At 43.2% G+C, this 24,470-nt stretch overlaps 1 protein-coding gene and 1 long non-coding RNA gene across 7 annotated transcripts in view; one reads left to right on the top strand and one right to left on the bottom strand.

Annotated features, from left to right (window-relative positions):
* Dnajc6 (DnaJ heat shock protein family (Hsp40) member C6) overlaps positions 1-24,470 on the top strand; it is a 164,123-nt gene that overhangs the window by 34,537 nt on the left and 105,116 nt on the right. For 2 of the 6 annotated variants that reach the window (XM_052718044.1, XM_052718043.1), the window contains exon 2: positions 2,991-3,055. The exons of 2 other annotated variants lie outside the window; for them this stretch is intronic. The gene's annotated coding sequence lies outside the window, so the exon portion shown is untranslated. Of the gene's footprint in view, positions 1-2,990; positions 3,079-24,470 lie in introns of all 6 variants that reach the window. 2 more of the 6 variants (XM_052718046.1, XM_052718045.1) reach the window with 1 other exon arrangement.
* Positions 10,579-24,457, bottom strand: LOC128097492 (uncharacterized). The gene is made up of 3 exons (XR_008213878.1): positions 24,357-24,457; positions 18,589-18,863; positions 10,579-16,961 (listed from the first exon to the last, which is right to left on the bottom strand). It is a non-coding gene; the product is annotated as an uncharacterized LOC128097492 (long non-coding RNA).

Here is a 24,470-nt window from a genome sequence, read left to right as displayed (position 1 = left end):
CTTGTATACAGTTCTCAATGCAATCATGTTGGCAATGAGGAATCTCCATCACAGAGGGCGACCCTTTGGCTTACCAGTGGTGGTACCCAGTGTAATGTCAGCTTTGTGAGATCACCTTGTGTAGCCACATTTTTACCATTTGATGCTGTCAGTCTTTAAAATTTTAGCCATCCTATTTGGTATGGAGTTGATCACTGTGGTTATAATTTGAGTTTCCATTATGACTCAGGGGTTAAGCAGCGTGTCATGATATACTGGCCACTTGGATAGAGCCTTTTGTAAAAGATCTGATTTAATAACTTTTACCATTTTTTTTTCCATTCAAGACAGGGTTTCTCTGTGTAGCCCTGGCTGTCCTAGAACTCACTTTGTAGACCACGCTGGCCTTGAACTCAGAGATCTGCCTACCTCTGCCTCCTGAGTGATAGGATTAAATGCATGTGTCACCATGGCCCAGATTTGCCAAATTTCTTATTGGGCTTTCTTTGTTGTTCTTATTGATTTGTAGATTTGAAAAATTAATTAATTAATTATTAGTGTGTGTGCATGATATGTGTGGGGGGGGGTTCATGCATGCCATATTATATGTGACTTTGAGGAGTTGGTTTTCTCCTTCCACTTGGGGTCCAGGGATTGAACTCAGGTTGCCAGACTTCAGGTTCAAGGGCCTTTACCTGCTGGGCCATCTCACCAGCCCTGATGTGCAGATTTTTCTTATTGATTATATATTTTATATATACATTCTTTGGATAAAAGTATTGTGAATACTTCTTTTTTTTTTTTCAAGACAGGGTTTCTCTGTGTAGCTTTGTGTCTTTCCTGGAACTCACTTGGTAGCCCAGGCTGGTCTTGAACTCACAGAGATCCTTCTGGCTCTGCCTCCTGAGTGCTGGGATTAAAGGCGTGCACCACCACCGCCCAGCTGTGAATATTTCTTTAAAATATGGCTTGTATTTGTATTTTTATTCTCTTAAAGATTTTTTTTTCAAACAGATTTTCAACTATGCTAGCCTAAACTTGAGATCCTCCTGCCTCAGCCTCATGAATATTAGTTACGGGAATGTACAATGATATCCAGCTTCCTTATGATGTATTTGATGGAAGAACAAAAGCTGTTTTCTTTGGGGCAGGGTTTCTGGGGATTGGACCTAAGGTCTCGTACTTGCTGTGCATGTGTCCTACTGCCGAGCAGCCAGCCTCAGATTCACCACAGTCTTGAATGTTGTCTGCTGGTTTTGCATTTTGAATCCTGCTTTCTGGATTCTGTTTGGCAAACTCCTGTTTTCCTCAATGTCGTAAAGATATTATTTTACGCTTTCTTCTCAAAGCTTTGTTTTAGCATATGTTGATTTTTAAAATTTTTAATGAATTTGATCTGTTGAAAATAAACACTTGAGAAAACTTGAATAATAACTTTGCCACACATTAAAAATCATTTTGATGCCAGTGATCGAACCCAGAAACTCACACGTGTTAAACAAGTGCACTGCTGTTAAGCTACATCTCTATGTCATTTTATTATTTTCTAAAAATTTACAGACATGATTGTTTTATATATATATATATATGTATGTATATATATAATGTACAACATGACATTTTGAGATATATTTGCATTTATTTATATATTTATAATATGTTACAAATATTTATATGTTTGATATATATATATATATTTATACACATGTGCGTCTGTGTTGTGGAAATGTCAAATCTAGCTAATTAACAAGTGCATTACTTCACATAATTACCACTTTGTGATGAGAACATAAATTTACTCTTTCTTTATTTTTCAAGTATATAATATAATAAGCCATCATGGTGATGGTGCCATTCAGTCAACTTCTTTAACTTATCCCTGTAATTATGTCCCTTTGACTAACATTTCTCCACCCCCACTCCACTCCATATCATGCCAGCCCGTGGTAATTACCATTTTACTTTCTGTTTGCATCAACTGTTTAAATTCCACATATGTGAGATCATGTGACATTTGTCTTTCTGTGCCTGACTTAGTTCACTTAACATCCTCCAGGCTCATCTGTGTTCCCAAATGATGGGGTCTTCTCCTTTCATAGCTAAACAGTATTGCATTATGTATGCATACCCCATTTTCTTCATCAAGTTCTATAGTGACAGATACTTTGTTTGATCCAATGTCTTAGCCATTGTGAAGGTATTCATTTGATATTGATTCCATTTCATTTGAGTGTGGGTTCTCTGGATCATGTAGTTGTTGTATTTTTAATTCTGAGGAACTTCTAAAAACTTTCCACAATAGCTATATTAACTTATATTTCCACCCACAGGGGTGTGTGTGTGTGTGTGTGTGTGTGTGTGTGTGTGTGTGTGTGTGTGTGTGTATGTGTGTGTGTGTGTGTGTGTGTATTCTTTCTTTACATCCTTGTCAACATGTGCCCTTTGTGTTGTTTGGTAGTAGTGATTCTAAGGATGAGGAGGAGCCCACTGTGGTTTTGATTTATACTGATGATGAGAGATATTCAGCACCTTTCCATATATCTGTTGGTCTTTCCTATGTCTTCTTTGGAGAAATGTCTATTTTCAGTTGGTCATTTGTTGTCTAACTCTTTGCCTCATTGTGTGGTTCTTGGTACCCTTGGTGAAAGTCAGGAGGGTCTAAGTGTGTAGATTATGTCTGGGCTCTCTCATCTGTCCTGTTGATCTCCATGTCAGTCTGGTGTCGGTGTTGTGTGATTTGTCTCTATAGCTTTGTAGTGTATTTTGAAATTAAGTTAGTATCATGCCTCTAGCTTTGCTCTGTTTGCTTACGGTTAGCTTTGTCTGTTTGGGGTCTTTTGTGATTTCATGTGAATTTTAGGATTATTTTTCTCTTTCTGTGGTTAATGTTACTGGAATTTGAGAGGGATTACTCTGAGTTTTTTTACTTGCTTTGATTGGTGGACACTTTAACAGCATTCAAGCACAGGATGTATTTCCATTTATTTGTGTCTTCTCCAATTTCTTTTCAGTGTAAAGAGCTTTCATCTCTGTGATGGTGTCAACTTGGCTGGAGTGAGGATTACCCGGAGATCTGGTAAAGAAAGCATTGTTTGCGGGGTATGTCTGTGTCCTGAGGAGCCTGGCATTTGAGTCACTGTCTAAGTAAAGCAGCTCTGCCCTCAATGTAGGCAGCTGCCATCCTTTCAGCCAAGGGCAATCAGACAATACAAAATGACTGGAGGATTTTAGGTCTTTGTCTCTTGGATCCGGGGTTCACAGCTCTTCCCTCCTGGGCATCAGCACTCCAAGTTTAGACTTCAGGACTTAGACCAGAAGCATTCTACTGCCCTTGGGGCTTTGGTCTCCACTGTACCATTGCTTCCCTTGTTCTGAGGCCTTAGTGCTTGGACTGAGCCACAGCACGGTCCTCACAAGGTATCTGATAACTTCCTCAAGTAGATCTTGAGTCACTTGACTTGTTCAGTCAAGTCAAAAGAGCTGAGAATAAATTAAGAATAAAGTGTAGTGATGGTGCTGTATATATGAATAAAACTGAGCCATAATCGGTTTGTAGGCCTTGCTAGGTACAAGAGAAGGCGAGGAAGGGATCTGAGATGTATTGAGTGCCCATTAAAGGTCAGTCAGTTGCTCTGCTGGATAATGTAAACATCTTTAGAAGTGATATTGGGAGAGAAGTATACGTTTAATCAGCTTTGGGTGATTTAACTAACGTAGTTACTGTGTGGTAGAGTTAGGATTTGAACTCAGATCTGTATTGCTGCTTCCCCACTCCCCTCCACTCCCTTTCCACCGACTTCTCTTCTCTTTCTCTGAGGTTTCCAGCTATCTTATCATCCTTTCTGTGGATTTCTGACGCTCTTCCTTACTTTCTATGGGACAGAATCTATCTTTTCTTTCTCTCTTTGAGACAGGATCTCACTATGTAGTCTTGGCTGGCCTGGAACTCACTATGTAGACCAGGCTGGCCTTGAACTCACACAGATCCTGTTACCTCTGCCTTCTGAGTGCTGGGATTAAAGGCGTGTGCCACCAATCCTTACTGGGTCATAGGGAGGCAGCTTCCAGCCCACTTTCTTACCCTAAAGTATTATACTTTTTATTGTATCAATCTTGAAGGATGTTCACATATCACTTAGGTTTTGGGCCACACTCAGCTGTTCTCATGCCTGGGGCGTCAGTTGAGATGCTGGGATCAGCTTCTCCAAGTGGCTCCCACCTTACAGCTGGCTAGCTTGGACTCATGCTTCTGGAGGAGAAGAGGAGCCAAGGAAGCAGTGGAAGTCCATGGAGGTCTGGGGCCTCGGCACACTGACAGTACACTTGCAGTGTCTTAGCTCAAGCTGCTCTAACAAAGTATCCCTGGCTGGGTGGTACAAACAATAGGTGTTTATGTCTCATAGTTTTAGGTGCATGGAGGTTGAGGTCAAGATGCTGGCTGACTTAGCACCTGGTACAGACCATTTTGTGGATCGAAGGAAACTACCTTCTTTCTGTGTCCTCACATGATGGAAAGCTCTGATCTCTTTGCTCTTTTACAGTTACTAATCCTTTCACAAGGCTCCTACCCTCATGACCTCATCATTATAAAATAATATTTTAAAAATAGACTTATGTTGAACTACAGTTTCATGCACACTTAGAATGTATTCTGATTATTCTCTCTCCACATCCTCTCTTATCTCTTTCCCGTTCTCATCAACTCCTCCTCCTCCCTTCTAGTCCCCTTCCTGGAGTCTTGACTTTTGTTTTGTCTTATGGTCCATTTAGAGGTCATCTGTGTGACCACTGGATTGACACTATCCATTGGACCTTGGTGGGTTAATCAGTGGGCACAACACTGAAGGAAGTGGATCTCCCTCTTCCTGAATCTCATAAGTAGCGAGCAGTACAGCAGTGAGCGGTAGAGTTCCCTGAGTCCTCCCCCACCCCTCCGTGACTGTTAACGGGACGGTTCTGCTGGCTCAATGCAGACAATTACAGCCTGTGAGTACAGGTGGCAATGGCTGATCTGAAGATCCTCTCCCTATCTTCTGGCTCTTACGACCTTTCCACCCCCTCTGCCGCAATTTTTCCTTCAGCCTTAGGGATGGTATAAATGCTCAGCCTAGGGCTGAGCATTCATCCTACATGACCTCATCTTAACTCAATTACTTCCTGAAGGTCCCCATCTCCAATATCTACATAGTAGGGGCTTAGGGCTTCAACCTAGGCCCTTTGAGAGGTCCAGGGATAGTGAGTCAAGGCAAACCCCATTTCTGTTACTAAGCTGTGTGCTCTCCTACTACAGCGCACATCACTTCTGAGATCTCAAAATGCCTGGTTATCTCTTATCATCAGTTAGCAAGCAATCAATTCTGTAGCAGAATTCAATTCAATTCTGCCCTTACCTACTTACGGGCAGTATCAAGTCTCAAATGTTAAGGGCTCAGTTGCACAGGACTATTTAGGCATCGGTCTGGAATCCAGGCTTCAAGGCTTATGACCAACTGGCTACAAGCAGCTCCCTACAACTCCCTGGTTTGGCTTAGTTCGTTTGCTAGGGTGGCTCACAGAACCCAGGGAAACCCATTTGTTGGTTTATTGCAAGGCCACAAATAAGGTCCTGGATGAAGACACACATGGAACTATGTGGCAGGGGCATGGCTGCTCCTGGGATGTGGATCAGTTCCCTTTCCTCAGTCCCCACAGGTTTTGGCTACCCAGAAGCTCTCTGAACCCTTCCACTGAGTTTTCATGGGGACTCTATTGCATAGGCATGACTGAAGCATGGGTAACTGTACCAGTGTGACTAGACAGAAAAAGAAGTTCAGTGTCTGATGCTCAGAGACAGAGATGCCAGCACACCCTGTCTGTTCAGATTCTTTGTGGCCTCTTTGTACAGTGTGTCTTTCTTTCTGGTATGGGGCAGGAAGCCATGTGGAATGAAGGTCTTAGGATCTATTATTAGACAAGGTAGGACAAGAGTGTCTTTCTGGTAAGATATAAGGCAGGAAAAGCAGGAGAAGGTGCTGTGGGATGGTCTGTTATAATACAATTACGGTTTTAGTAATCTGACGTGGGGAAGAAAAAAATCTTAATTATTACAGTGTGCCTTGAGGAGAAAAAGGATCAGAGCAAAGGAAAACAGAAGGCCAGAGAGAGGTTTTGCTCTGAAGCATAAGTTGCCCCAGCATAAGAACAAAGACACTTTCTATCCTCTATGGCTCTAAACCTGCTTCCAAAAGTAAAGACCAAATACTTCAACAAAATGTATACTTACTGTTCCAGCCACTTTGGAGCTAGTAAGAGCCATGGAAACTGTGTGTGTGTGTGTGTGTGTGTGTGTGTGTGTGTGTGTGTGTGTGTATACATGTATACCATATATGTGCATGCACATATATGAGTGTGTGTGTTTGTGTGCATACATGCATCCCATATATATGCATGCACACATACATTTGGTTTTGTGAACACAGAGGGTACCTTACAGGCTAGAGAACGTGATAGAGGGAAGACATATGTTAGTGACAGAAATTAATTCCACTTGTGAATACACACTCACATAGAAGTATGGATTTGGAGATTCTTTTCATTAAAGGCTCTCTGTGATCTGAGAGGAAACAGAGTCCTTATGTACATGGCTGCACTGTATGGGTGAGGCCTTTGCGCATGCGTTCCTTTGATGTGGCTGTACTTCAGGATCATGTGGAGCATGGTTCTTCCTCTGCAGACTGCAGAGTGAGGTGCAGAGCTTCAGAAGCAGAGGCCAGAGGCCAAGGTTGGAGTCTGTGCTGTGCACTGATTAGTTGTTGTTGGAAAAAAAATGTTTACCTCTTTGAGTTTTAGATTTTTTCTTTATAACTACAAAAAGCTTGTCATCTCAGGTTGCTAGGGAGATGGAAACATTTTATAGCTGTGCTTGCCGGGTCACACAGTAGCCACTCACTCTAAGAGGCTAGTGCAAAATGAGATACACTGTAAATGTAAAATCTAAAGCCTATCAAGTATGTAGTAGGAAGGAAATCTTACCGGCTCCACATTGAAGTGGCAATGCTTTGTGTCTACTGAGATAAGTGAGAGGCTCTACAAAACTGAATTCATTTGCTTCACTTTACTTTCCAATGTGGCCACTAGACATTTGAAAGTTATAGTTTCTGCTGCTGTGATGAGCACTGACCAAAAACAACCCAGGGAGGGAAGGCTTTGGTTTATCTTATAACTCCCAGGTCACACTCCGCCGTCACTGAGGGAAGTCAGGGCCGGAGCTCAAAGCAGAATCTAGAGGCAGGGACTGAAGCAGACACCATGGAGGGATGCTGCTTACTGGCTGATCCACCTAGCTTGCTCAGTCTGCTTTCTTAAACACTCCAGGACTATCTGCCTAGGGGTGACGCTGCCCACAGTAGACGGGGCCTTCTTATGTCAACCACTAACCAAGAAAACACCCCATCGACTTGCCTACGGGCCAGTGTGACAGAGACACTGTCTCCTCTGAGATTCCTTCTTCTCAGATGATCTAGCCTCTGTCAAGTTGACAAAAAGGCTAAACAGTGCACAGTTATTACTTATTGGTGACTTGCATCCCATTTCTTCAGACCAGTGCTATGCTCTGTGACCATGAATTATTGTATAAATGTTAGTTCTAACCTGGACATGTATTAAAGATGTTGCTGTGTAGGTTGGGATTCCATTTTCATCTAAAGATTATTTATTAACAGTCACTAAAATTTTAATGTAAGCTTGTATGTGAATGTCGTAGTTTTTTCTCCTGATGTATAATAGTGAAGAAATAATTCATTTACATGAGCAAACTTGAGTGTACTGGGTCACAATGATATGAGCACTGTGTCCTGTAGCAGTTAGAATTCTTTTGGCTATACACCAAAGATACAGTGCAAATCGATTTAATTAAAAAAGAAAACTGGGAGTCTTATAAGTATGGAAAGGTAGTGGGTTTCAGGAATTACTGCACTTGGAATACTGTCTTCTTAGCTCTCTCTTTCTCTCCAACTTACTTCTTTTTAGTTGGTGACATTTTCTTCTCAGATCTCCTGTCCTGATGCATCAGCAACACAGATCCTAGGCCTGCTGTCTGTAATCTCTGCTCTACAGCAGATTCAGTCTGACTTACTCTCTAGTTTTTAGAATACCCTGTCGACCCAGCTTCATTTTAGATATTGTTCTGGGTAGGGCTGGGGCAGTTCCAACTCCAGTCACAGAAGAGGGGAATTTTCCAGAAAGAGTGCTTCTTTTGATTGGTCAAAGAAAATATGTACTGAGTCTTCTGTTTTAGATATGACTTGTCTCCCAAAGGTTTGTGTGCTGAAAGATTGGTCCCTAGTATTGCACTGTGAGAGCAGCGGACCCTTTAAGAGGTGGGCTTAGTGTAGAGAAACTGAGTCATGAGGGCTCCAAGTTCTTGAATGGATTAATGTTGCTTCATGTTAGTGGCTCATGGGTGTGGACTCATGCTGGGCCTGGTGGTATCAGTCTATAATTCTAGTTATGCAGGAGGCTTAGGCAAGAAGATCCCGAGTTCAAGGCCTGTGCTAGTGTGAGTTCAAAGCTAGCCTGGGTAACTTAGCAAGATCCTTTCTCAAAATAATAAAATAAAATAAAATGAAAAGATGACTAGGGATACAGTCTTGTGGTAGAGCACCTGCTTAGCTTATAGCATATGCAAGGCCCTGGGTTTAATTCCCATAGCACAAAAAGTAGGTTTATTCCTGTGAAGAGTGGGCTGTTATCAAGTTAGGCCTTGACTTTCTTGGTTCCTTGTCAAGCTAACGTCCCTTTCTGTGTTTCGGTTTCCTTAACACTTTTCTCCCATGTTGTAACAAGGGAACCTTGGCCAACTGTACCATGCTCTTTGGTCCTTCTGGTCACCAGGATTGTGAGCCTTCTTTTTAAAGGAACCTCAACTCACATCCTTTGTTATAGCCATGTAAAACAGGCAAGGACCACAGTGGTAACGAATACGTACAGCCAACAAGTACACTGAAAAGCTTCATTTGGAAAAAGAGCAAATTATGGCTTAAAGAAGTTCTATATTTTGCCCAATTTCAAACTCCCAGGCTAGATGCTCAAGTCTCTTTAAAGCCCACATTTAAAACAAATACACCAAGAGAATCCTAGTAAATTGGGTTGTGCAGACTTGAATTTTATGGCGTTAGCTCTTGGCCACCCCTGTTAGATCACTTCCCATTGAACCTGATAGTGGGGATTGCAGATGGAGGAATTGGCCCCTGGTAACACCAGGGGAGTTCTTCTGGAGCTGGGCATTGGTACCACTGTGCCCTGCAGCCTTGTAGCAAAGCCTGAAAGGAAATGGGAAAGAGTGCATACCAGTTATTGTCTTTCAACTACTGAGCTTCAGATGTTGTTAATACTACATATGAGTATATATATGTATGTATGTATGTATGTATGTATGTATGTATGTATGTATGTGTATATGAACTTATTTTCCACCATTACATGGTTCTCTGTGGTCCACAGCTCACGGGCATGGTGATTGTAAGAACAGAGGTGAACATTATATTCTGTCATTCACATATGGTCTAAAGGGATATTCTTTTAGAGTGGTGGTTCATACACCACTCAAAAAGGCGAGTCTGGAGGATGTGAAGCTAGTCCAAAATAAAAAGAAAATTCAAGCTAATATGATTTGAAAAGACAAATAAATATCTGTTTTCTTCAATCCCAGAGAAATACAAGATGGCAGTGTGTGACAGCTTTGTTGGGTGAATCCATTTTAAAAATGCTGAGAGTCTGACCTGAGCTTGTCAGGAAAGCATTCCTCTGTATACAGCGCCATGGTCTTCACCAGTACTGTCTGGGAAGCAGCAAACCAGAGCATTTCCTAGAGATGCCTCTCACCAACTTCCCAGGAAGTTGTTCACTTACTCTCCATCTCCAGGTCTCTGTCAGACATGGAATACTAACATGGCCCTTCTGTCATGGAGTAAACCATCAGGAGTGGAAAGACACTCGTGTAGACTGACAGTTTCAGTATTGCATGTTGTGATATGTTAGGAGATATATGGTGTTCTATGGGACCTCATGGAATTCTATCTACCCTAGTTCTGAGGACTTAAGAATTCCCTGGGGAAGTGCTGTCCACAGAGAGAGACTTGACGAGCAGGCTGGGCTTGGACAGTTGGGGGGAATCCAGGGATGCCAAATGTCTGGACTTCAAGACTGAGGTAGGGATTCTTGCAAGGTGACTTGGGTGAAGGCACTTTGCTGCCAAGCTTACTGATCTGGTAGAAGGAAAGAAACAATTCCCTCAAGTTGTACTCTGACCTCCACATGCCTGCTGTGGTACACACACACACACACACACACACACACACACACACACACACACACACACACTAAAGCAATAAAATGTAATAATATTCATTAAAAAAAGATGACAGTGGGGTGAAACAAGAAGTTGAGTTCTGAGGGGAAGCAGCAGGTGAAGTGTACATTGTGTTGAATACCTAGCTCAGTGGTTCTCAGCCTTCCTAATGCTGTGGCCCTTTAATACAGTTCCTCACGGTGTGGTGACCCCCCCCCCCCCAAAAAAAAATTAATTTCATTGCTACTTCATAACTGTAGTTTTGATGCTGTTATGAATCATAATGTAAATATCTGTGTTTTCCTGAGGTCTTAGGTAACCTCTGTGAAAGGGTCGTTGCACCCCCAAAGGGGTTGAAACCCCAGAGGTGAAGAACTGCTAACCTAGATAGAGGGCTGAGTCCTTGTCTTTTTTAGAATTTTTATTGCTGTGATGAATCCATCACACCATGACTAAAAGCAACTTGAAGAGTGTCTTAGTTACTGTTCTATTGCTGTGAAGAGACACCAAGGCCAGGCAGCTTATAAAAGAAAGCATTTTATTGGGGGCTTGCTTACAGTTCCAGAGGATTAATCCATTTTCACCATGGCAGGGAGCGTGGTAGCAGGTGGGCAGGAATAGTGCTGGAGCAGTAGCTGAGAGCTTACATCTTGATTCTCAGGCATCAGGCAGGGAGAGAGAGAGAGAGAGAGAGAGAGAGAGAGAGAGAGAGAGAGAGAGAGAGAGACTTGAGCCTGGTGTGGGCTTTTGAAGCTTCAAAGCCCAACCCCAGTGACACACCTCCTCCGACAAGGCCACAGCTCTTAATCCTTCCTAAACAGTTCTACCAACTGGGATGAGCGGTCAAATATACTGAGACTATGGGGGCCGTTATCATTCAAATCACCACAGGGAGGAAAGGGTTTGTTTCATCTTGGAGGAGTGTTGCTTACTGGCTTGTTCCCCCTGGCTTGCTTAGTTTGTTTTTTTATACCATCCAGGACCGCCTGCCCAGGGGTAGCACCACCCACAGTGAGCTAGGTTCTCCCACATCCATCATCAATCAAGAAAATGCCCCGCGGACTTGTCCACAGGCCGGTTATATGGAGGCATTTTCTCAATTAAGATTCCTTCTTTTCAAATGACCCTAGCTGTGTCAAGTTGACACAGAAAGCAGCCGGCACAGTCCTATAATTGGGTTTGCATTTCAGATGGGAATCAATTTGCTCCCTCTTCTGACTCGTTTTTTTTCTTATCTCTAAACTGAAAGGGATCGCCTGCCCTCTACAGTTCCTTCCTACTTGAACATTCTGTCCGTTTCTCTGGCTGGAGAAACCTTAATCCCATGCTAGCTTCCAGATCTGCTGGCCAGCAAGGCCCAGACTATAACCAGGGCTGGGAGAGGTGCATGTGGTGTGGACGGCAGTGAGCAGGGACAAGAAGCTAAATGGATGCTGTATCTCTTTTACTAGAAGTTAGCCAATGGGGAGGTAGCAGGTTTCTTCGTGGGTCGTGTGACAAGGAGCCGGTGGGTAGCTTTAGCCTCTCAACAAGCAGGTGGGGTACATCTTGCTCTGCTTCTGGCATGGGTGAAATTTAATAGCATCCCCCCGCCTGCCAAAAAAATTTAAAGTACTACATATGGAAGTATTTAATGATAAATAATATGAAGCCTGAAATGCACTTTAATACATTGAGGAGGGTTGGGGTGGAGTACAGCTTAGTGGCTTAGCATGCACGAGGCTCTGGATTGGCCCCCAGCCTTGCAAGGGAAAAGACTGAGTACATGAATGAATGAGTGAGTGAATACATGAAGTTGGGTTATACATGTGAAAGAAGGTTGATTATGTCTTGATATTAATGTTGCGTTGTGGGTACAAAGGAATCAACCACATCATTTGATCTACTTTTGTGTGTGCCTGATAACGTCTATAATAAAAAGTGAAAAATAAAACAATAAAATAGAAATGCCTCCCTCTCATTACCTAAATTTCTCATTCATTATTATTATTTTTTGGACAGATGGAGAATGAATCAGATTCTCACTTGGCCATATCAAACAGTCTTAGAACTATTGTGTCGCAAATAGCTACAAACTGTTTTAAGTCATGTGATCAACTTGGATGGCTTCAAGTGCTCTAGACTACACTGGAATTATAAGATCGAAGAAATAGAATTCTGTACAAAGGAAGGAGCAGAGACTAGGGAAATCACAGGTGACCTGAACCAGGATTGCAGGTCTGAGCTGGGCCTGTCTCGAAGAAGTCTTTGGGGACCTTAGTGCATCACTGGCCTTGGAGTCAGGTACAGTAGACACAGCCATGTACTTGCTGAAGCGTAGCAGAAAACACCACAGCCAGCCACCAAGCTAAGCTCTTTATGTCCTTGATGTCACACAATTTTAATAGCTGCCTTATCGCTTAGATGTAACAATTTTATGAGTGAGCTAACAGAGTCTTAAGTTATAAAACATTGTCTGTGCCATATGGAGATGGAATTCCTAGTCACTGTTGTGGTGAATGAAGAATTGCGATCCAGAGGTCAGGTGGAACGTTATCTCCCATTGGGGACTAGAATGGCTGCTTGTAACAGGAAGAAAAGGAGCGGCTCGCCACAGGGCTCTCTTTCTTTCTTTCCTTTAACTAATCTAGAGATAATTATCGCGTGGCTGCCATGGATTTCTGGGGCTCGGGGTTCTTATGTCTTTTGCTTCGGTGCCAAAACCTTTTATCCTGAAGCCTACCTCGTGGTTTGAGATGTCTGTGGGAGCTCCAATGTCCAGCCAGAAGAAAAAGCAGAAGATTGGAAGCAGGATGTTGTACCTGCACTTGCTTTTAAGGATCAATGCCAGCAAGTGCTCACATGACTTCTTTCTATATTACAGTGGCTACAACTCAGCCCTGTGTGTGTGTCTAGCAGATTGTAGAAAGCTACGTGTGGCAGGTCCACACCATGAGAGACAAACGAAACGTATGTTCTTTATTCTGAATGGTTAGACTCCCAGCTGAGTGGGTTCTGTTAACCCTGAATATGGAGAGGGATGTAGGTAAGACACCTGCAATTACTGTTTAGCCCAAACAGCTCATTTTAGAACTCTGGTCTCTTTGAATGAAATTCTTGTTGTAGGACTTTTCAAAAATTGAACAAGTTAAAAACATGAGCAGCCCAAGAATTCAGTTTAATGTCCAGAAAGGCTAGATTCTTCCAGCCACGTGTAGCCAGGAGGCAGCAGTGCTTTGGTGTTCTAGACTGAGCACCAGCACTCAGACTTGGTTCCCTCTGTGCCGTCACCACACGGTAGCCGCCAGGTGCTCCATGTGCTTTGGGCCCCAGCGCTTGGCTAGGCATAATGGGGTTTTGGGGGGGAAGCTTCAGATTGTAAAAACCATACATAATGAGGCAGGGTTCATAGGAACATCCAAGATTTAGTCCTGTGCTGGCTTGCACCTGACTTGGGGGAGCTCTACCTAAAAAAGGTAAAAGTTTACCTGTTTCTCCCTGATGGAGAGCAGCTGAGCTCTGAAGTAGTCTATTCGCATCTGCCAGTTTGCGTAGCTGAGGTTTCTCTGCGTGAAAGAGGACATGAAACCAGCCAGTGTTTCTATGAGTTACTGAGTTATCTTTAATTAGATGCAATCACTTATTTCACACACTTGGTTATTCAAAGAAAAGCACATGCGACTGCATGAAAGGAATCACATCCTCATATAACTGAACACACAGCAGTGGGCAAAAATGATGAATTGGTGAATGGACCCAGGGTTGCAGAAAACACCCTGTACAAGGTTTCAGGCTGCTGACTTCACTGAATCTAGAATTGAATTTGCTTCTTTCTATTTCCTCAGCTTCTTATGAGTCTTTTTCACATCCTAATGTCTGCTGAAGACGGGTGTAGACACAGCCTCTTACCTGCGCTGGCAAGCTGGGCTCATCATCTGGGACTCCTTCAGGATTGCTGCCTGCTTTTTAGTGGCACCATTTTCACTCTCTCTAGCTCTTATTTGTTTCAGTAATTCTTTTGCATACAACACATTTCTTAGGCCAATGGTTTTACCATGTGATCTCCATGGGTTACTGATGCAATGGCAGCACAGGCATATCGTCATGCCACGAACATTTTCTTGAAAAGTCAAAAGACATGCCAAACGTCCAGGCCAGCCAGTGACCTAAAGCAAGACCCTGTCAAAAACAAAAAACAAAACAACGAAACATAACAAAAACCCAAACCAAAACCAAAAGGGCAAATACTAGCAAGCGACCTTGGTAACTATACCTGAAGTAAGTGAGCTCATTAAGGAAATGTAGGGTGGATTGTTCTGTAAGCTAAAGATAGTCCCCAAATACCATTTTGTATTTTCATTCTCTTGGGTGCTTCCTGCTGCACCTGACATGTAGCAGCAACAGTGCAGGGCCTGCTAAACCGCGATGTGGATTGTCTTTCTGTAACTGCCAGGGTTGCTTAAAATACTTGCCGGGGACATTGGCACTATCAGGCTAATACTACTGCAGCCTGGGAAGCCAGCTCCCAGAACTACTCCAGGGTAGCAAAAAGAATGCCTCAGAGTAGTGAGGTGTAGCTAGAGTTTTCCTGCCTGGCCCACGGTCAGGACAAATCTCTCTCACCCGCCAGTCCCACAGCCGCTCAGACCCAACCAAGTAAACACACAGAGACTTATATTACTTATAAACTGTATGGCCATGGCAGGCTTCTAGCTAGCTGTTCTTATGTATTAAATTAACCCATTTCTATTAATCTATAAGTTGCCATGTGGCTCGTGGCTTACTGGTATCTTAACATCTTCTCATGGTGGCAGCTGGCAGCATCTCTCTGCCTCAGCCTTCCTGTTCCCAGAATTCTCCTCTCTCCTTGTCCTGCCTATACATCCTGCCTGGCTATTGGCCAATCAGTGTTTTGTTTATTAACCAATCAGAGCAACACATTTAACATACAGAACATCCCACAGCAGTGAGGGCTTAGGAAAAATTCTTATCTCTCTGAGGGCTAGACTTTTCTATCTGAGGGGAAAAAAAATAAGGAAACACACATGCTTTCTGACACTAACTTTCTCTTTTACTTCATTTTAAAAATCTCTTTCTGAAAGTCTATCTTCACATGGCTACGTTCTTTACAGCTATATATCTCTCTTTACATACATACATCTCTCTCCTGCACAGCCATATACTTCTATATACATCTCTTTATATATATCTCCACATCTCTCCTATACACATTTCTTCTCTCCACTCTGCTACATTCCTTCACACACTACTACATCATTCACTCACTCTCTTTTTCACATACCTCTCTGCCCTATATCCACATCTCTGTCCTACATACTCATCTCTTTTCTATACAGCTTTATCTTTCTTGTCTCCACAAAGTTACAAATCTCCACATATTCTCTCTCTACACACTCAGCTACATCTTCCTTTCAGCATGCACACACACACACACACACACACACACACACACACACACACACACACTTCAACAGCCAAACTCTGGACAATTATATGTTACAATTTCAGGGTCTGACCCATTCTCATAACACATGATAAGTCACACAGTTTCTCTCAGGCTAGGGAGGTAGTATTTATTGGGTATGGTGAGTAAAGTAACACGTAGCTCTGAGTGGTCAGGGTTCCCAGATGGGAAGTGACATTGAAACCCAGGACCTAAACAATAAACAATTAGTTGGCTGTACCTTGAGTGGTAGGGGTACGTGCAGAAAGTCCATTACTGCAGAGGGTTATGTCTACCAAAGTTGTTTCATGCCCTGCCTTGATTCAACAAACACTTGGGAACTTGTCTTTGTGTATTCTCTGCAGGGGCAGCTAGTCTGTTTTGAGCTAGCTAAATGTGTAAAAGGCTGTCTTTGTGACTGAGAATACTGTTACTTTGTTATGTCAGTTATGAAAAAATCCCAGTATTATTTCTGTTCATCAGAATTATACAGTTTAAGCAGAAATCATCTTCTTGACCATCCACAGCTGTAAGTGTGCCCAATAGATGGAATACATACATGAGATAAACACACAAGCAGTGGGAAAACACCCATGGCAGTTCTTAGGGGAGAAATGTAGTGGCACATGAGAACAATTACAGATGGGTACAGCCAGTCACTTACAATCAGTGACCCCATGGTCTTTGCCAAGTGGGGTTTCCCATCAGAGAGTTATTCATCTCGTAGGTCAACCTGTTGAATACTAGTTGTCACCTGCTGTATACTCCCACAGCCTCTGGTAAAGCCGTCACTACCAGCAGCTCTCAGCATAATACATAGTTAAGAATGCTGTGACAATTCTAAAGCAGTTTTTTTTCACGTAAACATTAATGAAATCTTGAAGCATCTTAAAATTGATAGGTCATATTTGCATCTGTATCATGTTTTTTCTTTCTGAATGCTGTGACTTAAAAATGGATTCTTAGATTTGGTAAAATGCAACATTTGAAAGGTTTCCTTTTCATTATGTACTTTCATGTGTCTTTAAAACTTTTTAAAGTTAAATTTATTTGTTTGTGCGGTGGGGTAGGAGTGTGTGAGGTCAGAGAGTGACTCAAATAGGAGTTTATTCTTTTCTTCTTCCATGCCGGTTCTGGGAATGGAACTCAGGTCATCAGGCCTGGTGGCAATCATCACAATGCCCACTTTCATGCATCTTACTTTGTTTCATCCTGTGAGGGAGAGAAGAAAAGTATGGCTGTGAGTATATGCAGGTCATAGAAAACTTGCATATGCACGTTTGGACAGCACTCAAACATAGATATAATGTTTCCTTCAAAGTCCATGGCTTTTCTCCATGTCTCTTTAATCTCTGTGTGCTCAGACTTGCATACTGATGTGTCAAATGTAATAGAGGCCAAACCACTTTCAATGTTAAGAGTTTGTTTTTTACATCTTTGTGGCTTCAAACTTGTCACCATCTTCCTGCCTCTGTGTCCTAAGTGCTGGAGGAACAGGCATGCATCACCAAGCCTGTCTCAAGCTTTACTTTTTATTTTTAAACATTTATTTATCTGAAATAAAGTCTCACTATGTAGTCTCGCCCAGCCTTGAACTTTCTATCCTGTTCTAGCCTCTTGAGTGCTGGCATTACGAGTGTGTGCCACCATGCATCATTTAGGTGTTACTTAGTTACTTAAAAAAAACCCTATATTTTAAGTAGTTTTAATTTACAATTGCCAATATAGTATTGGGGTGAGCTAGGAGCTTGCTTTTGATGAAAATAAAAGCATTTTCCTTCTAGTCATCCCCTCCCCTCTTTGGGTTTATGAGACAGAGTTTCTCTGTGTAGCCCAGGCTGTCCTGGAACTGGCTTTGTAGACCAGGCTGGCCTCCAACTCAGATTTGTCTGCCTCTTCCTCCCAAGTGCTGGGATTAAAGGCATGCATCGCTACCACCCAGCTCTTCTAATGGCTTTGAAGTGAACAAAGGGTAGCCAAGCATCAACTTTTAGGTGTACAACCCGAAATGCTCTTTGAACCAGTTGTTTAAAAGCAAGAGTGCATATGAGGAAGCCTTATCAATCAGAAAATTTCAGGCTTCACTGAGCACAGGCTGCCACATGGGCAGTACAGCCAGGGCAGTTCCCTTTTCACTGGTCACCCTGAAAAAGGAATGCCAGAGAAGTGCGGTGACCCCACCGGCTTGAAGATTCTCTCTCACAGTGGAGTTATCACTGTAGCCTTGTGTAGCGGCCAAGTGTGACCAGAAAATTTGACATTTGAGTCCTGTTATCTGTGTGAGCTTGGGTGAGAGACGCAGGGACTCCAAGTTTGCTTAAAAGTAAGATGGCATTTGCAGGGCTGTCAGGGGTGTGAGAGCTGAGCAAGAAAGGGAACCTGAAAATGGGAACTAACTGGTGAGTTATCTGTATTACTACCAGCTCTTGAAGGAAGCACAGGTTTCAGGATGAGTTGTCTTGGAAAGTATGCCCTACCTAGAAAACTGGTTTTGCCTTCCAGGAGACCCAGCACTTGGTCAGACACCCAAAACAGACATCTCTACTCCCAAGTAATGTTAAGTAGGGATTTTCTTGGGTCAGTGATACCATGGCACACTCATCATCTTCCAGCTCACTGCCTGCTTGCTCTTGTGTGTTGCTGTATGTAACTCTTGCCTGCTGCTCCGAGTTACACATGCGATTCTCTGCTGAAACCTTGATCTGCTGGGGCCTAGCAAATGGGAGCGCTTGAATGATTGGAGTTTTCCCCTCTGGACATCATTTGGAGGAAGAGAAGGAAAGGATAAGTTTTAAGAAGATAGGAAATTTGAGCCCAAGAGACTCCTGAAAATCTGTACCTTTGGCTTTACTTCCAGGAAGAGAATGGGTTGGGTCCACCCTGATGACGAAGAACAGAGTGAGAAAAGATTCCCAGCCTGGTCCTCTTTCTTCTTGGCTGTGGCTCAAAGATGTAGGTTTTGTCACTGGTCTTGGTCCTGTCCTTGGTCCTTCAGGTGAGACTTTGACACTATGGGTCTCAGGTCCAAATGCCTGTGAGGGCTGGCAGGAAGTAGAGCAGTAGGCTGGGAATTGGTGATGGGATGTGGCGCTCAAACTAGATCCTGGGAACCTTCTGGAAAGACATGTAAACTTAGAGTTTTTCTTTTTTAAAGTCCAGGCAAACCAAACATGTCTGGGATACAGCTGGGAACTGCTCGGTTCAGTACTTCAGTTATGCATGTTCACGGGTCGTGTCCCACTAGGAGACAACCTGATATGACTCTGAGGTGTGCTGCCCACCGAAGTTTTAATGCTGTTCGTTGGTTTATATTGGCCACAACAGAAAACTAAAGGACCGTGTTTCAGAGACCTGGCTTTGAAACAGAAAGAACGCACCAGGGACTTGTTCCTCATTTACCATCTAATTTGGAAGAATTCTTTGTTATCCACTTGTTCAGGTGAACCCAGATGTCACAGCATAGAGGGGTGTCACAGTTAGGAACACTGGGACTGCTCTGCAGCAGAGATTGTGCTCATCAGAGAGACAGGCAGACATTTACCATCGGAACTTACATTGAGAATTAGATCTGTATCCTTACTGAGTGTAAACATACACACACACACACACACACACACACACACACACACACACACACACACTTCCCATATTCCAAAACCTATTTTTTTTCAATTTATTTCCTTTTGGTGAAAATCATGACTACAAACTGCAGGAGGCCACAATATGAATTAAAACTTTTTGAAATATATCACTGGACTAGGGCCAAGGATATTGCTCAGTGGTTAAAGCGCTTGCTTGAATTTGTATCTCCAAAACCCACACAAAATGCTCAGTGGATGTGGCAGCTCACTTGTAATCTCAGCCTCCAAGGCAGAGACGGAGGATCCCCAGAACAAGGTGGCTGGCAAAACTAGCTATCTTTGTGAGCTCTGGGTTTGATTGAGAGACCCTGCATCAAAGAATGACATGGAAAAGTGACCTAGGGTGATTCCTGATGTCAACCTTGCATCTCTGCATGTACACCCCACACATTTGCACCCACATATATGCAAACACATACATGAGCACACCACACACACAAATGCAAAAAGGAAATGATACAGTTATTTTTGTTTGTTCACTAATTGTTTAATTTAGTATTTGCTTACTATTTATGCATTTACTAACTGTTTGGGTACTCTCTGGTTGTCATGGAACACAAGGAAAACATGGACTTCCCTTCATAAATACTCCAAATGTAACTGGAAAAATAGGCCCGCAGACATGTAAAAACCCAAGGCAGAAAAAAAATCACTTTACCTTATACAAAATGCTTTTTACATTATCATCTATCAAAATGATAACAAATAAAGCAGGACAGGCTTTAGTTTAACTTTAAAGATAGGAAATTATTCGCATCTTTGAAAAAGTGACTTAATGAGGTATAAAATACAGTAATAGTTGGAAATATAGCAATAAGTCATTTATATGATAGTAGTTGTAGAAATAATAGGTAATGATAATAGTATTTGTTAAGCATTTCTTTTTTTTTTTTTTTTTTTTTTTTTTTTTTTTGGTTTTTCGAGACAGGGTTTCTCTGTGTAGCTTTGCGCCTTTCCTGGAACTCACTTGGTAGCCCAGGCTGGCCTCGAACTCACAGAGATCCGCCTGGCTCTGCCTCCCGAGTGCTGGGATTAAAGGCGTGCGCCACCACCGCCCGGCCTTGTTAAGCATTTCTATCCGGTAATAATTTACTTAAGGACTGGAGAGGTGGCTCAGTGGTTAAGAGAGCTTGCTGATCTTCTAGGGGACCTTAGTTCGGTTTCCGGAACCCATACTGGGAGACCGGCAACCCTATAACTCTAGCACCAAGGATGTCTTCTTATCTCTGCACTCACATGGCATCCACACATATGCCTACATTAAAAAAATATTTTAAAATTGACTTAATCCTCACTTCGACCTTGTTATAATGGAAGCATGTTCCTTTTCCATGGGAAAAGTAAGACGGATTAGGTCATCTGGCCAGAGCCCGAGTGCCTTGGACTCATTGCTGCGTGGTTTGGTTCCAGAACCTCGTTCTCCATCACTGTTCCCAGAAGTGAAAGGGTGTATGGTCTCAGCTTACCTTCACTTGGTAGCCTCACTGCCAAATGTGGCTGATATTTGCTCAGGAGAGAACTTTGGTTGGGGGTATGGAGGAAGAGAGACTGAACATCTCTCAGTGTGGACACCCATCATGGAGTTAGTGAAATCAACTGAAGAGTCACCCCAAAGGGGACGTCCAGTCCTTTGTGTACGTCCCTATATGCGATATTTTATTCTTGAGATAAAATAGGTTATGGAGCATTGTGTTAGTTTTTCATTAAATTATTTATTTATTTATATTGAGGTATGATTTCACTGTGTAGCCCTGGTTGGCCTGAAACTCACTATGTAGACCTGGCTGGCCTTGAACACACAGAGATCCACCTGCCTCTGCCTCCTGAGTGCTGGGATTAAAGGTGTGTGCCACCACACTTGGCAATTGCATTTTTAGCTATCTGTGTGTGTGTGTGTGTGTGTGTGTGTGTATGTGTGTGTGTGTGTGTGTGTGTGTGTGTATGTAGGCCAGAAGTGGGCATCTGATCCCCTGGAACTGGGGTTATAGTCAGTTGTTTTCTGCCCAACATGGACGCTGGGAACCAAACTCCAGTACTCCGAAAGAGTATTAAGCCATGTCTCCAGCCTTTATAAATCAGCCTTGATCTTAAGAAACATCAGAGTAGGTGTACATGTTCACCTCAGCTTTTACCAGTACTACCTCCCTCTCTGAAGCTCAGGTTCTCATCATTATTATTTGTGTGTGTGTGTGTGTGTGTGTGTGTGTGTGTGTGTGTGTGTGTGTGTGTGTGCTCGTGCAAGTGCACATGTGTGGTCAGTAGTTGGTTTTGATCTCAGCTGTGTTTTCTTAGGTGTGGTCCGCCGAACTTTCTATTTTTGTTTATACAGGGTCTCTCATTGGTCTAGAGTCTCAGGGTTCCTCCTTTCTCCACTTCTCCAGTGCTAGGATTATAAACTTGAACCACCACATCTGAATCCCTAACTCCCCTCCCCCGGCTCCCCCTCAAATGTCGATTCTCATGCTCAGGAGGAAGCCCTTTATCAGCTGAACCATCTCTCCATCCACCCACCCCTCACCAAGTTCTTACTAGTAACACAGACACCTCTCTATCTTCTGCTTCTGGAGAAAAGAACACTTTCCTCTCAACTGCAATCATGGGAGGGACTGGGATTGCAAAGGCACAGGACAGAGCTGTCCTTGAAGACAGGCCAGCGGACTGACAACAGGAGACAATTATGTGCTCGGTATAGATGACTGGATCAGGTCCTGTTTGTCTCTTCAGCTCCGTCATGCTAGTTGTTGTATACTGTACACTTGCTAGTGCAGAGCAGAAAGATCTTCATGGGGGAAGTGAGCTTTTTAGGAATCTGTTAGAGTTAAGTTGGTACATATTCCAAGTTGGTCTTCAAACTCTAGACTTCAGGCTGTTGTAAATTAATCTAGATAGTGTAGTCTTCCTGTGTTCTTTATAGCCCAGCTTTGTAGAAATATTAATAGTTATTCTGATTGATTTAGTTTATGTTAACTGTAAAGCTAAAAAAATAAGATGATATGGCCCAGGGTGTAGCTCAGTGGTACATCCTTTGCTTACCATATTTGAGATTCTGGGTTCTGTCCCAGAAAAGGAAAAAAAAAATGCTGTCTAGCCCATTCATAGCTTTCTTTAAATTTTCAAACTTGGGAGATAGATATCCAAAAATACAAAGGCATATGTCTCAGTTTCTTTTACCAATGTGCTTGCAATTCTGAAGTGTAGCAAAAATAACCCAAAGGGCTCCCTTTGAAAACAATAGTTTTCACTTTCAGAAATGGTTGTCTCTGAATTCTCTAAATTTAGTGACTATAAAGCCAGCATCTGCCAAAGTCCACGGATGATGGACATGAGATTTTTATACTCCCTGTGGGTCAGTAATGAATTGAGAACATGCGGAAAGAGATTATTAAATACCATTGGAAACTATTTTGTTACTAGGTTTTAAAAGTTATTGCTTCAGTGAAGTAACCAAAATCGCTCAGGCTTACAGATCTGCAAGTTTGAAAGTAAAGCCTTTGTGTTTAAAATCATATCTCAGTTTTTCCTGCCACCATTCAAAGTTGTTATAAGCAAGCATTAGCTATGGCTTCAGCTTCTGGTCACACTCCACCTCAGCAGATGGGAACACACTGGACAGGGAGTGGTGAAGGGATGAAGGGTTCTGGCACCCAGCATCCTTGACCTCTTCAGACTCCTTCTCTACCCACAGGATGTGTGTCTGTGTCATCTTTGAACAAGAAAATGCCCGTCAAGCCAGTGAATTTATTGTGTTTGGCCTGTGAGGAGCTGGAGTTTCCAGGGACTTTAGATTCTAGATGATCTGGATGGAAGACTCTTACTTGCTGTTGTTTGATTTTTTTTGTGTGTCCTGATGTGATCAAAATAATAACAGCAGGAGAAACCTATGTAAACCAAGAAGCGGGTCAAGCCGGCTTTGTGTCTGTGCCCATACACATTGCACACACATGCACTTTTTTTCTTGTATCACAGGAAACTGTCAGAGTGCTTCTAAAAGTTTTTCATTTTACCTTATCCAAGTACCAGGAGAGAGAAAAAAAAATGATCCTCTTAAGTCAACATTTTTATCTAGTCTTTCACCTGAGCTGAGGAGGGAGCCTTCTGAAATACTATCAGGTGAAAACAAACATTGGGCGATTGCATCTTGAGACTGAACAGAGTTTCTATCTAGAGTGTGGAGGTCTGACACTGGCACAGTGCTGGGGGCCTCTTTAAGAATACAAGCATCACAAGTGGATGGCGAGGCAGACAGGCTTGCCGAGCCTTCCTCAAGAAGGGGGCTTTGGCTCTCCAGCTTAATTAACTTTGTGACAGAGCCCTTCCAATAATGACGTTTTTTTCCTTGTCTACAACCGTGAAAGAAAAAGAGGCTAGAGGATGGAAAGAAAACCTGGTGTATTTTCCTTTCCAGAAATCCCTCAAGCCAGCTGAGTTGGGGAGGCCTTTCTCCCAGTTCCTAGTTAAAGGGTAGGAGACCTGGAAGTGCACATGTTCTCTCATGTCCACATCTCATCCCGTGCGGGGAATGTGCAGAGATGCTGCTCTGCTCTGAGTACACAAATGGTCTGCCATCAGCACGATTCTTTCCCCCCTCCTACTGGAGTTACCAGCCAGTCCACCAGGTCGATCACCACCCAGGCGGCTTTTACTTGCCGAATCCTCCAACAAAGACAAGACGAATTACATGAAATGGGCCTGCCTGGCTCTCTGTGATAGTGCCCTGTCTCCCAGGCTCACCCGGCCTGAGACACCTTCCTTCCCCCCCCCCCCGCCCCTTTTTTTTTCTGAAGCAAGCGCGCGCTGACACACCCCTCCCTCCGCGTTGTCGCGGTCCCCTCCCCATCCCGCCCCGCCCCGTTTTCCGCTTTCAGCCTCCCTCCCTTCGATTCTCCCCTCCTTTACTCGCTTCTGTTTATTCCCTCCCCCTCCAGCCACTCCGGGAGCTGCCCGGCTGCTGCCCGGCTATACCTACACTTCCTCGGGCGCTGTCCAACCTACGGGTGGCCGGGCCGGCTACACGCGTTGTGCCCCGGGGCGGCGGCTGCGAGCCCTTCCCGGTGGCCGCTCCCTCCTTCCCCTCCTCTTC

This window comes from Peromyscus californicus, unplaced genomic scaffold (assembly GCF_007827085.1).
Source record: "Peromyscus californicus insignis strain IS unplaced genomic scaffold, ASM782708v3 Scaffold_5__1_contigs__length_169319896, whole genome shotgun sequence".
Taxonomy (NCBI): Eukaryota; Metazoa; Chordata; class Mammalia; order Rodentia; family Cricetidae; genus Peromyscus; species Peromyscus californicus.
The sequence above is the reverse complement of the archived record's forward strand: the minus strand, read 5'-3'. Positions and strand labels throughout refer to the sequence as shown.